This window comes from Heteronotia binoei, chromosome 9 (assembly GCF_032191835.1).
Source record: "Heteronotia binoei isolate CCM8104 ecotype False Entrance Well chromosome 9, APGP_CSIRO_Hbin_v1, whole genome shotgun sequence".
Lineage (NCBI taxonomy): Eukaryota > Metazoa > Chordata > Lepidosauria > Squamata > Gekkonidae > Heteronotia > Heteronotia binoei.
Window position 1 is genome coordinate 5,785,257 of NC_083231.1, and position 15,706 is coordinate 5,800,962.

A 15,706-nucleotide genomic window follows, 5' to 3' on the forward strand; every position below is an offset into this window, starting at 1 on the left:
TTGTTGAGGTTTTTTTTTAATTTAAGAAAGAGGAATACAATCCCTTGAAATCAGATTTCTGTAGCTCCATGAAGGATGGGCATGTTCTAGATGCCTTGGCTTTTCAACATGCCCGGAGCATCAGATTTTTCAACAATTTTAGTATTTTTATTTTATTAGATTTGAATCCCACCCCCGCTGAGGTAGGCTCAGGGCAGCTAACAGGCCAATAGCAATATAAATACATAAAACATTATAAAACAGGTGCTATAACATTAATACAATACAACGGAACAGTATCGTTTATACAGCAAATAGCCGGGTGGTCTCTAAGCTCATTTTCATTTTGGCAGGTTGCATCCACTGATCCAGCCACTGTCGAGGGCAGGTTCTTGTTTCAACTCCTACACCCAGCTCCAAGTTCAGCAACTGAATGCAAGATGAAATAACTCAGTCATGCAGGCCCTGCAGAACAGAAAAAGGTCCTGCAGGGCCCTGATCTCTTCCGGGATTACATCCCGCCAATAGGGTGCTGCCACTGAGAAAGCCCTGGCCCTAGTTGTTTTCAGCCTAGCCTCCCTTGAAGAAGAAGATAAGAAGATATTGGATTTATATCCCGCCCTCCACTCCAAAGAGTCTCAGAGCGGCTCACAATCTCCTTTATCTTCCTCCCCCACAACAGACACCCTGTGAGGTGGGTGGGGCTGGAGAGGGCTCTCCCAGCAGCTGCCCTTTCAAGGACAGAGTCTCAGAGCGGCTCACAATCTCCTTTACCTTCCTCCCCCACAACAGTCACCCTGAGAGGTAGGTGTGGCTGAGAGGGCTCTCACAGCAGCTGCCCTTTCAAGGACAACCTCTGCCAGAGCTATGGCTGACCCAAGGCCATTCCAGCAGGTGCACGTGGAGGAGTGGGGAATCAAACCCGGTTCTCCCAGATAAGAGACCGCACACTTAACCACTACACCAAACTGGCTCTCCCCTTGGCCTGGGGATCGACAGGAGATTTTGCATCCCTGAATACAGTACTCTCTGGGGAACATATTGAGAAAGGTGGTCCCGAAGGTAAACAGATCCCAGGCCATATATAAGACCTTTTCATTTGTAAACCTTTGCCTTGGCACTGCTTGGCGCACACAAAAATAAAATGTTTGGAAAGAAAGATTGCAACGTCTGGGCAACATTTCACATCAGGAGGAACATCTTTTTAAAAGCCTGAAAGGGAATGTGTCCCATCATGTTTCTTTGTCTGCAGATATAAAACCGAGTTGCCTAATTCATTGAGTGACTCAGTTCTGTTTAAAGAAATCAGGTAAACAAGTCTAGTGAGCAGAATTGTCTCCTGGCAGCAGGTATTTCCTGGCATACCTTCGACACAGGATCAGGCTACTCTTGGGTTTAGGAAATGGTTGAATGGGTTGGACAACACGGGAGGATTTTTGCTGCTTTGTGGCTTCTCACATTTCTGCAGGTACTGGCTGATGGGGTTGCCAATTCCAGGCTGGGAAATTCCCAGAGCTTTGGGGTTAGAGCCTGAGGAGGGAGGATTCTGGGGAGAGGAGGGGTCTCAGTGCATGGCCTAATGCTGTAGAGTTCACCCCCCAAACACTATGGTGGCCGTCAGCTCCCATGTTGAGGATCACTCATCTAGAACATTGCCCTTAGAATGCACTGCGATGTTCATAGAGCAGGATGACCCCATTGTCAAGTCGGCTGGATTCAATAACTAGTCTTTGGTATCAAAGTTTACTAGTTTATTGAAAACAGAGCTGAACACCATAATAGAGATTGAAGGACTGGGGTACACAGAAATTAACCAAGCATTTTAAGGTAAAGATCAAAGGATTCCTACGGGAGGGGCACTCTATGCAGTATAGTTTCACACTAGGATGTTACTCCTTCGTTCCCAAGCAAAAGGCCTTGGCGCTTAACACTCCCACAGACACCCAGCTTGAGAAGGCTCCGAAATCTTGTTACCATATCAGCATTTCAAAGCAGGCTACACAACAAAGACATAGCTAAGAGGGGAGGGGGGAGGAGAGGTAGCTAGCAGCATTCGGTGTTCAGTAAAAGTCCAGAATCCTTTGCTTCTGAACCAGAGTTGGATAACATGTTAACAACAATACAGCAGACTTGACACCCATGGTTGTTATCATTGTGCAATATATAAGAGTTGGCAAGGCAAGCCTGCAAACAGCACAGTTGTGGGAGTTCTGGTCCAGTTCCCTCTCTAAAAAAATCCACAACCTTAAAGTCCAGCACAGACCATTCTTGATGCTGTCATTCTCCAGTTCTGGAAGCAGCCCTGTAATCGCAGTGATTGGGTCAATTCAATATAATTTGTGGGCTTTAACCTTCACTTTCCTTGCTGAATTGGCAGGTCATGACTCATCTACACCATCCCTCTGCCTGTCTGCCAGCTCACATGCCCTTTCTGATGATATTGCTTGCTCGGTGCATTGATAAGGTGACAGCTAGGGGGGAAATGTGTATTTTTTCCAAAGGTCAGCCTACAGCTTAATCCGTATTGGAGGAGCCACTTTCTGCAAAGCCAATTGTTAAAACAAGGAATTTAACCTTTTTACTTTTTTGGCATCCTGGGCTGCTTTGGACTTACAGGGCTCTAGGCTGACAGAGCCACAAGTCTGATCTTATAATTATAGTTTTCACCCATAGATTCTAGAAAAGGGGAACACTTTCACTTCTTTTCCCTGTCTTTTTATTCTACAGTCAGTGTAGCATTGCAGTCTGAGTGCTAGACTAGGATCTGGGAGACCCAGGTTCAAATCCTAACTCTGCTGGGTGACCTTGAGCCAGTTGGACACTTGCAGCTGAGCCTCCCTCGCAAGAGGATTAAATGGAAGCAAGTGGAATGATGCAAGCTTGCTCTGGATCCTCCATGGGGAGAAAGGCAGGGTGCAAATGAAGGACAGAAATAAAGACTTGCTAAAGCAATTTACGTTATGGATGGCGAAGCATGAGCCAGACAAAGTGTGTGCTTAGCTGTTTCTCGCTGGATACATCTTGCCCAGATCATGGTCCACATTTATAGCAATGCAATCATGGAGTAAACCCCACTGAATAGGCCTAAGTCAGAGCTGCCAGCAGCCCGGGAATCTGGTATTTTGCAAGCCAGAGGAAGGAAATGAGGAGAAACGGGGCTCCGGCTTCACCAGGTTTCTTTTAGAGATCCTAGAGCCTCCCACCATGGTGTCACTTCCTTTTTTTTTTAACCAGAAGTTATGTCAGTGCACTGGCATCACAACAGCATGCCAGTCCCTTCTTCCCCTTTCATTTCTCTGGGCAACCTGCTAGCTAGGCTTCCCAACCCCCCCCCCCCCGCCCTGGCGGGGGACTCCTGGGTTCGCAGCCTCATCTCCCGCTCTTTAAAAATCGGGAAGCGGGGGGGGTGGAGGGGGGGAGAACATACGTGTAGGCTTCATATTGTTGTAGAGCTCCTGAGTCGTTTGTAAAATGTGTGCCCCTTTAAGGCTGGACAGGAAGCAGGAAACAGGAAGGGCTTCAGAGAACAGCCCCTCCCTTTTTTTCCTTTCGTTTTCACAGCAAGTAGAGTTCTCCGGAAGAAGATCTAGTAAGTATTTGTGTGTGTGTGAGAGGGAGGGGGCAGGGGATTCCCTGGTTTGGAGGCCCTCCCCCCCTTTAGAAAGCGTGGGCGGGGGAGGGAAATGTCTACTGGGCACTCTATTATTCCCTATGGAGAACGATTCCCATAGGGAATAATAGGGAATTGATTCGTGGGTATTGGGGGCTCTGGGGGGGCTATTTTTTGAGGTAGAGGCACCAGATTTTCAGTACAGCATCTAGTGCCTCTCCCCAAAATACCACCCAAGTTTCAAAACGATTGGACCAGGGGGTCCAATTCTATGAGCCCCAAAAGATGGTGCCCCTATCCTTAATCATTTCCTATGGAATAAAGGCATTTAAAAAGGTGTGCTGTCCCTTTAAATGTGATGGCCAGAACTCCCTTGGAGTTCAATTATGCTTGTCACATCCTTGTTCCTGGCTCCACCCCCAAAGTCTCCTGGCTCTGCCCCCAAAGTCTCCTGGCTTTACCCCCAAAGTCCCCAGATTTTTCTTTAATTGGACTTGGCAACCCTACTGCTAGCCGTGGCCTGGTTCCCTTCAGTCCCCCCCTGAATAGGAGGCTGCCGGAGACAGCTCTGTGAGCTGCACAGCATTGTGCTTTTCTCAAGCTGTATCAGGAGTTCCGTTTGCTCTTGGGATCTGCCCTGGGCCTACATAGCAGACTATGCATTTTATATGGATTGGATGCAGTGGCTGAGGCTCTTTCTGCATTCTGTTTTTACTACATAGTTTCCGCACACTCAGGGCATTATGCCTTTGATTCAGATCATTTGTTTTCATTCTGCATCTGTTGCATATCCTCAGTTCTTTGTGCCTGGAATGTCACTCTCTGTAGATTATGCTTGCTGTCTTTCCTCCTGTGGGGTGGGATTGCAGCTGGCTAGTCTAGTTGGAAAAGTTCCTGCTGCTGAGACCACAAGGAAGAAGAAAGAGAAGTTGGAGGGGCACCCCCATTTTAGAAACCCACATCTTTCTGTGATTAGCAGCTCAGCCACCACGAACCACCAGGAAATGCATCAAAATTCATGAAAGTTCATGCAGTTCTTCAGTTCATGGACATTGCTTCATGAACCATGAAATGGCCAAAATTCATGGCAGACTTTTGTTTCTTGGCTGATTCATGCCCAGGTCAGGCAGCAATTTTTCACCAGACCAGTTTGGCCCCAGGGATCCTGGAGGTTTTTGCCATCTTCTGGGCATGGAGCCTGCAGGGGCCCCTGGGGATGTATGTGTGTGGGGGAGGTCTTTGTGAATTTCCTGCATTGTGCAGGGGCGTTGGACTAGATGACCTCGGAGGTCTCTTCCAACTCTATGATTCTGTGATCCCTGTTGGAGACTCCCCACTTTCTGAGTGCACATTGGCCCAATTTGGATCAGAGCTGGGGCACGTGGAGACAGGGAACTTACTCCCATGGCATTTTCCTGAGTTAAATTGGGCCCAAAGGCATTATTTGCCGCATTGTGGAAACATAAATTAGTTATGCAACCACAACAAGACAGATAGCAACCCCCTTCCCCCCGCCCCGAGTTCTTTCAGGATGGGAAAGCGGGGGGAGTTTGAAGTCTTCAATTTCTGCACAACACAGTCCCAATCCAGACTGGGCTCCTGTGTGTGTGCGAATCACAGAACGTCAGAACATGACTCTCCACTCAAACCAGGAACATCTGCAACGAGGGAGGAGCATGGAGAAAGAAGAGCCTTGAGTGCTGGGTGGACCACTTCTGATCACAAAAATTCCCGCTGTCCCTCCTAGTTTGGAGGTCTGGTAACATATTATCCCCCTCAGAGAATTCAGCCTCAGACTCTGGCAGACTCACAGGCCATGACATCTACTGGGCTGATAAGTCTGACACAGCCCATCACCAGAACAGTCTCTGTCAGAAGGTTCTTGGAGGGTTGGGCTTGGGTAGGGATGCCAGCCCCAGGTAAGCCCTGGGGATCCCCTGGAATTACAGTTTATCTCTAACCTACAGAGGAAGATATCAGAGAGTGGACTCTATGGCACTGTCCCCTGCTGCGGTTCATGTTCTCCCCAGGCTCCACCCCAAAATCTCCAGGAGTTTCCCAACCTAGATCTGGCAACCCTACCCCCCCCATCCCCCACCAGTGGGGACTTGCCAGCCCTAGTCACTTGTGAGGGCTGCAAAATGGCCCAAAGAGACAAGGAAAGTGACTAAGTGGGAAAAAAATCAACTCAGGTATTTCATTCCATTCCATTCCCACTATTCTGCTTGTAGCAATTCCTTCTTTCAAAACCGTGGCACCTTTGACAGAAAGAATGCCTACTTTTTTGTGCTCTGATGAAATATTTATAAGGAGCAGAATTTGCCTTATCAAGGGACATGCATATAATTTAGTTTGGCATTTTATTTTTTTTTAGCTTTTCCAACATGAGTATAGTTGGCAAACTGGGGCAACCAAAGCTCAACATTTATTTATTTATTTGTGTCCATTTCTATTCCATCCTATCCCGCAGGGCAGGCTCAGGGCAGAGTACAACAAGTGTGAACAGGTAACAATAAAACCATAGGCAGTTAATGACAAATTTAAGCCGTTAAAACAATAAACCAGTTAAAAGTACTCCATTTCAGGCAGTAGACAAACTAGTCAGACCATAATATAGACAAAGCTGGCACCAATGATACATAGGGTTGCCAATCCCCAGGTGGGGGCAGGGGATCCCCCGGTTTGGAGGCCCTCCCCCCTCTTCAGGGTCGTCAGAAAGCGGGGGGAGGGGAGGGAAATGTCTGCTGGGAACTCTGTTATTCCCTATGGAGATTTATTCCCATAGAAAATCATGGACAATTGATCTGCAGATATCTGGGGCTCTGGGGGGGGGGGCTGTTTTCTGGGGTAGAGGCACCAAATTTTCAGTAGAGCATCTAGTGCCTCTCCCCAAAATACCCCCCAAGTTTCAAAAGGATTGGACCAGGGGATCCAATTCTATGAGCCCCAAAAGAAGGTGCCACTATCCTTCACTATTTCCTATGGAAGGAAGGCATTGAAAAGGTCCCTTTAAATGTGATGGCCAGAACTCCCTTTGGATTTCAATGATGCTTGTCACAGCCTTGATCTTGGCTCCACCCCTAATGTCTCCTGGCTCCACCCCCAAAGTTTCCTGGCTCCACCCCCAAAGTCCCCAGATATTTCTTGTATTGGACTTGGCAGCCCTAATGATACATCAATAAGCCCAAGGAAAGATGGAATACTGTGACAACGGAGGCCAGACTCGATGTCCTATGGACGCCTTCTGCCTCACTTGAAGGCCTGGTGGAAGAGCTCTGTTTTACAGGCCCTACAGAAAGGTAGTAGGTCAGGTAGGACTCTGATCCCTAACAGGAGCATGTTCCACCAGGCTGGAGTTAGGGCAGAAAGTGCCCTGGCTCTAGTCAAGGCAAAAAGGTAAGCTTAAATTAATTTTTAAAAAAAGTCCAAGAATTGCACAATCAAGAAAAGACCTGCAGTGGGAAAAAATGGAATAATTTTGTTAACTTTTATCTTCAGGGATGACCAAAGTTATATACGTGCTTGTCCCAGAATCATGTCTAATATCCTTGTCCATAATCAGCTTATTAAATATATAGAAACACAGGAGAATATCAAAATTGCAGTAGTTTAAGTATAGGGTCAAAGCAAGAGTTTAATTTTTATTCTATATTCTTTTAGCAATTAAATTCATTCACACAGCAGCAGAACTCCATGGGGCTGAACTCAAACCTTTAAATCTCCTTTTTCCATTCTGGAACTCAGGCATGTATACTGGCACAGGCACTGTAGCACTTGGAATGAAAGACCGATGGTAAGAACCACCCACAGCACTCCCACACGTCCAGATTATATCCATTTTTCAAAAAGGTCTCTCTTTTACCTGCATCCAGCACCAATTTCCTGCCCCTGAGGAGTAGGAGAAAAAACGGCCTGCACACATTGAGGCACTAGGAATTTTCCCTCGTCTCTGTAGTAACGACTAAAGAAAATAGGGGAAGCTGTCTGGAGTGTCTGTCAAGCATGCGGGTTCAATGACGAGTCGAAGTTGATACAAAGACTATGTTTATTGATAAACTGATACTTTGGCTCAAGCCTTTGCTTGAGAAGAATGAAACCAATACATTGATACACAACTTTTAAGACACACTTCAAAGGGATTCCTACGGGAGGGGAAGCAGGGAAGCGTTCACACATAGAATATTAAAACTACATACATTCCCAGGGCGTTATCAGGCATTCGGCCTTGCAATGGCCAGATGGCTCATCCTCCCGAAGGAGAATTCATGGGAAGGTGCTGATTGCTTTGTTCCCTCTAATTAACAGTCATAAAGCAAAAGAAGAGCCAGGAAAGAATAATAAACTAGCAACATTTGGTTCTCTGGAATCCTACCCAGGTCTGCTTTTAGTCAGGCCCTAAACCATTAGTTATTGATCAGAATTAGCCATGCTTGACAATGTCACCTGGGAGTGACATCATACTCTCTCCAAACTCAACCCTCCCCAGAAATTGCCCCCCAAATCTCCTGGTAGCTGTTGAGGCAGTGTCGGGAACCCTGTTTCCAAATGCCACTGCTGATGGCATCAAAGGAGGCAGAGGCAACAACCAGACATTCCTCTATTTATTCTTATACTGAGGAGGTGTGCGTGGGCCTCCCATGACATGTAAGGTATGGGTAAACTGCAGCATGGCTGTTGCTAGATGCACCTGGCAAGGAAAGTAAAAGTAAATTGAAGGTCTCTTTGTGAGTTGTACCAACAGATCGTTCTTGAAGCAGGATGGGATTGGGAATCAACTCAGGTGTGTTTTTTTAATGGATGGAAACTATCACAGGATGGGTTAGGGACATGAAAAATCAGTATTATGAAAACGTTTCATGTTGTATTGTACAAGTGGCAATAACTGGGACTTGCAGGAGAACCGCTAATGCCACTGAGGAAATTGACAGACTGACGGGTTGCATTTAGCTAAGCATTGGTTCCAGGTATTGAAATAAACATTGTCAGATGAAGGTTGCCCGAAACACACGAAGATACCTGAAGATACAATTATTGCTGTTGAAATTATACAACCATTGCTGTTGTAGAAAATTATCAGCATGTCTTTGAACATTTGTGTAGAGCTTGGCTCTTTCTTAGTGGACTTCATGCATCAGTGATCTGATTGTATCCTACTGTTGTGAATTATTGCTTGTATTGTTATCATGGATTATTATGGATTATTATTGTTCATTGAGTTATTGACAATTTTGCTGTAAGATAGCATGTTAATATCTACTCAAATAGAATTATATATACCAGCATTTTGCATTGGTAACTTTGTGAACAACAATCTTGTATCTCTACAAGGTTCTCTCCGGGCTGTCAACTTCCAAGTGGCACCTGAGTTCTTCTGGGATTACAACTGATCTACAGACAACAGAGACCAGTTCCTCTGGAGAAGATGGCTGCTTTCTCTCTGACTCTTCAGCGCCATGCCTCTCCCCCCTCCTCCCCCATTCCATTGTCAGATCTCCAAGAATTCCCCAGTCTGTGTTCTGCAGCTTTAACTCTACTGTAACAATAGCCTGCTTACAGCCTCACAGGACTGTTTTGCTGATTGGCCCTGGCTACGCTGAAGCTACAAAAATGAAGGCTTTTCTTCTCCAGCTAGAAAGGAATGCATCAATGGATAAAGCGTGTCTCTCAAGATTATTCCATTTTAGTACATAAAACCAATAGAGTCCTTTTTATTTGGCACTGAGTTTTATACAAGATCTAGGACAAAAATATTTGGGTGATAGCATTTAGCTCTGTCTGTAGCGATGCACGAGTCCGGTGAATAGCATCGTAAATCAATTACTCTATCGGGTCGGCTCTTTGGGCTGGTGTTCCATTTGAAAGTTTTTTGCAAGGCTTAGTCAAGTGCAACAGCCATAATGGCTTCCATTTACTGGGAATAGTTTTAAACTGATGCACTTTACTGCAGAGGCACCGAGGGTATGTGAAATCCCACAGTTTTTCACTTTTCTGAAATTTATTACGGAGAAGGTCCACCATCCAAAGAACTGGCATTTATAGACAAATTGATTTTCTTTAAAATGCTCTGTGCTTTTGATCTTTCTTGATTTTTTTTTAAAGCTTTGATCTAGGCCATCGATTACTCCAACTGCCAAAAGTTGACTGCAAGTCATCTGACCATGCTGGAGTCTGATAACGAGGGATGATCTTAGATTTGCTACTGATTCATATCAGGAACACAGATGGCAGACATTTAAAAGCAATCCATTTTTAAAATATATTGGTAGTGAATTGGTAAGACCCAGGGCTTTTTTAAAGCAGGAATGCACAGGAACACAGTTCTGGCTGCCTTGGTGTCAGAGGGTGTGGCCTAATATGCAAATGAATTCCTGTTGGGCTTTTTCTACCCAAACCCCCCTATGTGAAACAATGGTGACATCAGAGGGTGTGGCCTAATATGCAAGTGAGTTCCTGCTGGGCTTTTTCTACCAAAAAAAGTCCTGGTGAGACCCAAAGCCCCCCAGTGAGCTCCTGTTTGTGTCACTGGGAGCAGAAAGGACAGGCTTAGTAGCCTTTTGCTGGTAACCAGCAGTAAGCTGGCGAGCAGAGCCTTCAAAAACTGATGTCACTTGATGCAGGAATGTCACTTCTGGGTAGAGACCTGGCAATAGCATCCCTGCATCACTCAGTGCTCTAGGATTTTCCCTGATCTGTATGTTAAAGACCACAGAGATTAGGGAAATTCCTAGTCCAACCTCTTGCTCAATGCAGGATCAGCCTAGAGTATCCCTGGCAAGTATCTGTCCAGTTGCTGCTTAAAGATTACCAGAAGGGGGGGAGCTCACCGTCTATCTCGGTAACTGATTCTGCTGTTGAACAACTCACACTGTAAACAGTTTTTCCTAATGTCCAGCCAGTACTTCCCCACCCTTAATTTAAACCCATTATTGTGAAGTCCTCTCCTCTGCTGCCGACAGGAACAGCTCCCTGCCCTTCTTGAAGTGACAGCTCTGCAAATACTTGCTTGGGCCAAAACGTCTGGGCCCAGTGATCACCCTGCCCATGAAAGGTAGAGATGGCTTGTGGAAACAGCCACTTCCCAAATGCCTTCCTTTCTCCTGGCACTTCTTTAAAATAACATGCCTGAGATGCTGGAGGGCTAGGTGGCACAGAGAACTACTACCGGTCTCCAAAGTTACAAGGTATTTATTAAAAAGAAAATGTTCATGAACATACTTTTAAGCACAGCACCAGACTGAGCAAAGGATTCCAAAAGAAATCAGCAAGGCTTTTCTTCTGGGGGAATGTGCTGAAATGGAGTTGAGAAACAAAATTCTCAAAAAAAAAAAAAAAGAGGTCTAAAAGTTCACGAAGGGCACTGGGAGAGCATGACAGTCTTTGATCCAACAAAGAGCGTTTTCGCACTGACCTTACTCGGGAGCGACGTCCCTCTTCACTGCGCAGCGTCTGCGCGGATTTCGCACTAATTGCTCCGCAGAACCCGGAAGAGCTGCAAAGTCCCGCGGTTTTTGCATCGCAAATGTAAACTGGTTTTTGGCCAGTTTACATTTGCGACGCAAAAGCCGCGGGACTTTGTGGCTCCTCCGGGTTCTGCGGAGCAATTAGTGCGAAATCCGCGCAGACGCTGCGCGGTGAAGAGGGACGTCACTCCCGAGTAAGGTCAATGCGAAAACGCCCATTGTATGTTAAAACAGGGTTGCTTCAAGGTAATCATTCAGCATTAGCACCAAAAGCAAGACCTGAAAATAAACTGAGGAAGTTGGTGACATGTCTAAAGTTTGGAAACTGCTTTAAAGTAGAGGTAAGTCCATAGCACATGGACTTGATTGCAGTTCCTGATCCTGACATCTGGCAAAGATGTCAAAGTTTCCCATTCCTTAATATTACGTATGCAGCTCAGCATGGATTCTGCAGTGTGTGTGTGTGTGGGGGGGGAACCTGTCCAGGTGATGCTCAGGCAGAGAGATTATGAAAACATAGTCTGGTTATAGCATGAGGATTAAGAGGGAGTGAAAGTGTAAAGAAGAACTGCGGATTTATACCCCGCCCTTCTCTCTGAATCAGAGACTCAGAGCAGTTTACAATCTCCTATATCTTCTCCCCTGTGAGGTGGGTGGGGCTGAAAGGGCTCTCACAGCAGCTGCCCTTTCTAGGACAATCGCTAGAGCTACGGCTGACCCAAGGAAGTGGGGAAATCAAACCCGGTTCTCCCAGATAAGAATCCATGCACTTAACCACTACGCCAAACAGTTTCCCTTCAAGCTCTTCCAGCTTGTAGTTTAAATCCATTTGCTGAATTAATATGGCTATAGCACCTTCTCCCCTTGAAGTACTTGAAATACAGAATGCAGAAAGCTACTTTTCAGCAAGTGTGTGCATATTTGAAGCTGGCACTGGGTAAGTCTGAAATTCTGTCTTCCAAGTCCATAAATCTTCCAAGTCCATACACCAGTTTGGTGTAGTGGTTAAGAGTGCAGACTTTAGTCTGGGAGATCTGGGTTTGATTCCCCACTCCTCCATATGCAGCTGCTGGCTGACCCTGAGTCAATCATAAATCTCTCAGAGCTGTTATCTCAAGAGCAGTTCTCAAAAGAGCTGGGGAAGCCACAGAGAAATGGGGGGAAACTACCGGGAGATTAGTTAGGCTTCACCCAAGGAAGCGAAATAACTCAGTCATCAATAGTATATGTACATAGGTCTCAGAAGCTGTCAGGAATAGAGCAGGAGTACCGTGTTACTTCAGGGGAATGAGGGAAAATCCCAAGAGACAAACTAACCCTATTTCAATAGGATGAGATTTTTGGATTTAAGGAGGCATTCCAGGTGAAATAATTCTTTCTCTTTCTCTCTCTAGGAGAAACACTCAATCAGTCCAGTAAAAACTCTCTCTCACTCTCTGAAACTGTAACTGTTTGAAAACAGAACTCTGCTATCCCTTGCTGCCAATTACCAATAGCGTGTTACATATCTTGCCTTATTCACCAAACCACTAAGTATTGAGCCCTTCAGAAGAAGAAACAATAAACTTATTTTGTGCTTGAGTCATGAAAAGAAGGTGTTGGCTTGAACCACTCTGGGAGAAGGGGAAGGGAAAAGCAGGAGAGGTACTTCAGATTCTGATTTTACCACCCCAGGCTTCCTCTGTTATAGCAGCATGCAACTCAGCACGGTTATATATTAACATTGCCTTACTTTAGAATAATCAGATCATTAACTTCTCTCCCTCAGGGGATGCAAAAAGATAATAATTTGGCTATTACTGCTGAGGCTTTTGTGAGCTATTTCAAGGATAAAATCTCGTCACTCCACCCGGAACTTCCAGCCACTATTAGCACAGTACAAGAACCAGAGTCCAGTAATGGACCATTTTAGCAGGGTCTCCCAGGATGAGGTTGACAGGATCCTGAGGGCTGTGCAACCTGGTGGTGATGGGACACAGGCTCCCCTGGCAGAAATTATTAACTTGTCCCTGAGTCCCGGACTTTTCCAGGGGCTTGAAAAGAGGATGTGGTGAGACCGCTCTTAAAGGAACCATCTCTAGATCCCACCGATCCAGTCAACTACCGCCCAGTTTTGAACTTGTTGTTCTTGGGTAAGGTAGCTGAAAGAGCAGTAGTCAAACAGCTCCAGGCCTACCTTGATGACTCCTTGATTCTGGGCCCATTCCAGTTTGGCTTCCACCCTGGCTGTGAGACAGAGACAGCACTGGTCACCCTTACAGATGACTTCCAGAGGCGGGTCTGTGCTGCTATCATTGCTTGACCTGACAGCACTGTTTTATACTGTTGATTATGATCTTATGACCCACTGCATCAATATGGGGATATGTGAGAGAGCCTTACAGTGGCTGGTCTCTTTTCTCCATGGCTGAGGACAGAGGGTGGCATTTGGGGAAAGAGTCTCGCCATCTTACCCTTAGTTATGCAGCATCCCACGAGGGGCGATTCTTCCCCCTATGTTATTTAACATCTATATGTGTCCCCTCGCCCAGTTGGTCCGGAGCTTTGGGCTGGGTTGCCATCAATAGGATGATGGGCATATGGTTAATGGACAGGCTGCTTTCAAAGAGCAGATCAGCAGCACAGGTCCCCAGGTAGACGGAGGAGACACCTGGCTGAGGCCCACAACCTTAAGATACTTATGGCTTCTGAGAGAGGTTTGAATTCTCTTCAATGCTTACAGGCACAGACAGGCTTTCGCTGACTAGCCCATGCTCTTGATCCTTTCGCACGCACAGGATTCCAGCCACCCCAGCCTTCCCTTTCCCAAGAGTCAAACGAAAGGGTAAAATGACTGCTCATCGACAGGGACAGGCTGAAGAACTCTGTCCCAGAGGTCCCTTTCTTACCTGCCCAGGGAATGCGATTCACCACTTCGAAGAAGAAGAAGAAGATATTGGGTTTATATCCCGCCCTCCACTCCGAAGAGTCTCAGAAGGGCTCACAATCTCCTTTCCCTTCCTCCCCCACAACAGACACCCTGTGAGGTAGATGAAGATATTGGATTTATATCCCGCCCTCCACTCCGAAGAGTCTCAGAGCGGCTCACAATCTCCTTTTCCTTCCTCCCCCACAACAGACACCCTGTGGAAAGATGAAGATATTGGATTTATATTCCACCCTCCACTACGAAGAGTCTCAGAGGGGCTCACAATCTCCTTTCCCTTCCTCCCCCACAACAGACACCCTGTGAGGTAGATGAAGATATTGGATTTATATCCCGCCCTCCACTCCGAAGAGTCTCAGAGGGGCTCACAATCTCCTTTCCCTTTCTCCCCCACAACAGACCCCCTGTGAGGTGGGTGGGGCTGGAGAGGGCTCTCACAGCAGCTGCCCTTTCAAGGACAACCTCTGCCAGAGCTCTGGCTGACCCAAGGCCATGCTAGCAGGTGCAAGTGGAGGAGTGGGGAATCAAACCCGGTTCTCCCAGATAAGAGTCCGCACACTTAACCACTACACCAAACTGGCTCTCCAAACTTTGGAGTCAGGCAGCCATTTTTCTCCAGGTCAGTTTGTCCAGGGATCCTGCAGGGTGGTGGTGGGGTGGTGGTGGTTGTTTTGCCATCTTCTGGGTATGGAGCAGGGTCACTGGGTGTGTGTTTAAGGGAGAGGGAATTGTGAATCTCCTGCATTGTGCAAGGGATTGAACTAGATGACCCCGGAGGCTGCTTCCAACTCTACGATTTTATGATTCTATGTAGAGCAAAATCACTCTGCTGTGTTACTAGCCCACTAAATCAGAATACTCGAGGCCAAAGAGATAACTCTGTGCTGCTTTTCCTTAGCTAGACCTGAGCGCTCCTTGAGACAGACCTGAACTGCTGTGCTTCCCTCCAACATTCCACCCCTCTTCTGAAAAGTGATTGGATGCTGGAGCAGCATTCCCATAAGCTCAGCTGAGTGGCTGTTCCCGTCTGTCACAGGTAGCCACCTCAGGCAGTATTTTTGGGAGGGTGTGGGTGGGAGGAGAAGCAAAAGATAACCCAAAGGACAGGTTGAACTCTTCTGAGGGGACACAATATTTCAAGGGTTTTAGGGCATATTTGGCTAGCCACACTGGTTTTAAAGAGAGATGGGATGGTGAGACAAGGAGGATTTGCTGCTCTTGCTCTCAGATAGAGAAAGGGGCCGTGGAAGCAGAAGTGGAAAGGTAACTCCTGGAAGATCCTGGCATTTCTGCATTCTCCTTTTCCATACTTGTAAGTTCCTGTTTCTTCATGAATGAGTGTGTGCTCTGTTCTGCATGTGTTTTGTTCCCTCTAGCAGTTAGGGTTGCCAAGTCCAATTCAAGAAATATCTGGGAACTTTGGGGGTGGAGCCAGGAGACTTTGGGGGTGGAGCCAGGAGACATTAGGGGTGGAGCCAAGATCAAGGCTGTGATAAACATAATTGAACTCCAAAGGGAGTTCTGGCCATCACATTTAAAGGGACGGCACACCTTTTCAATTCCTTCCTTCCATAGGAAATAATGAAGGATAGGGGCACCTTCTTTTGGAACTCATAGAATTAGACCCCCTGGTCAAATCTTTTTGAAACCTGGGGGGTACTTTGGGGAGAGGCACTAGATGCTATACTGAAAATTTGGTGCCTCTACCCCAAAAAACAGGGGGCCCCCAGA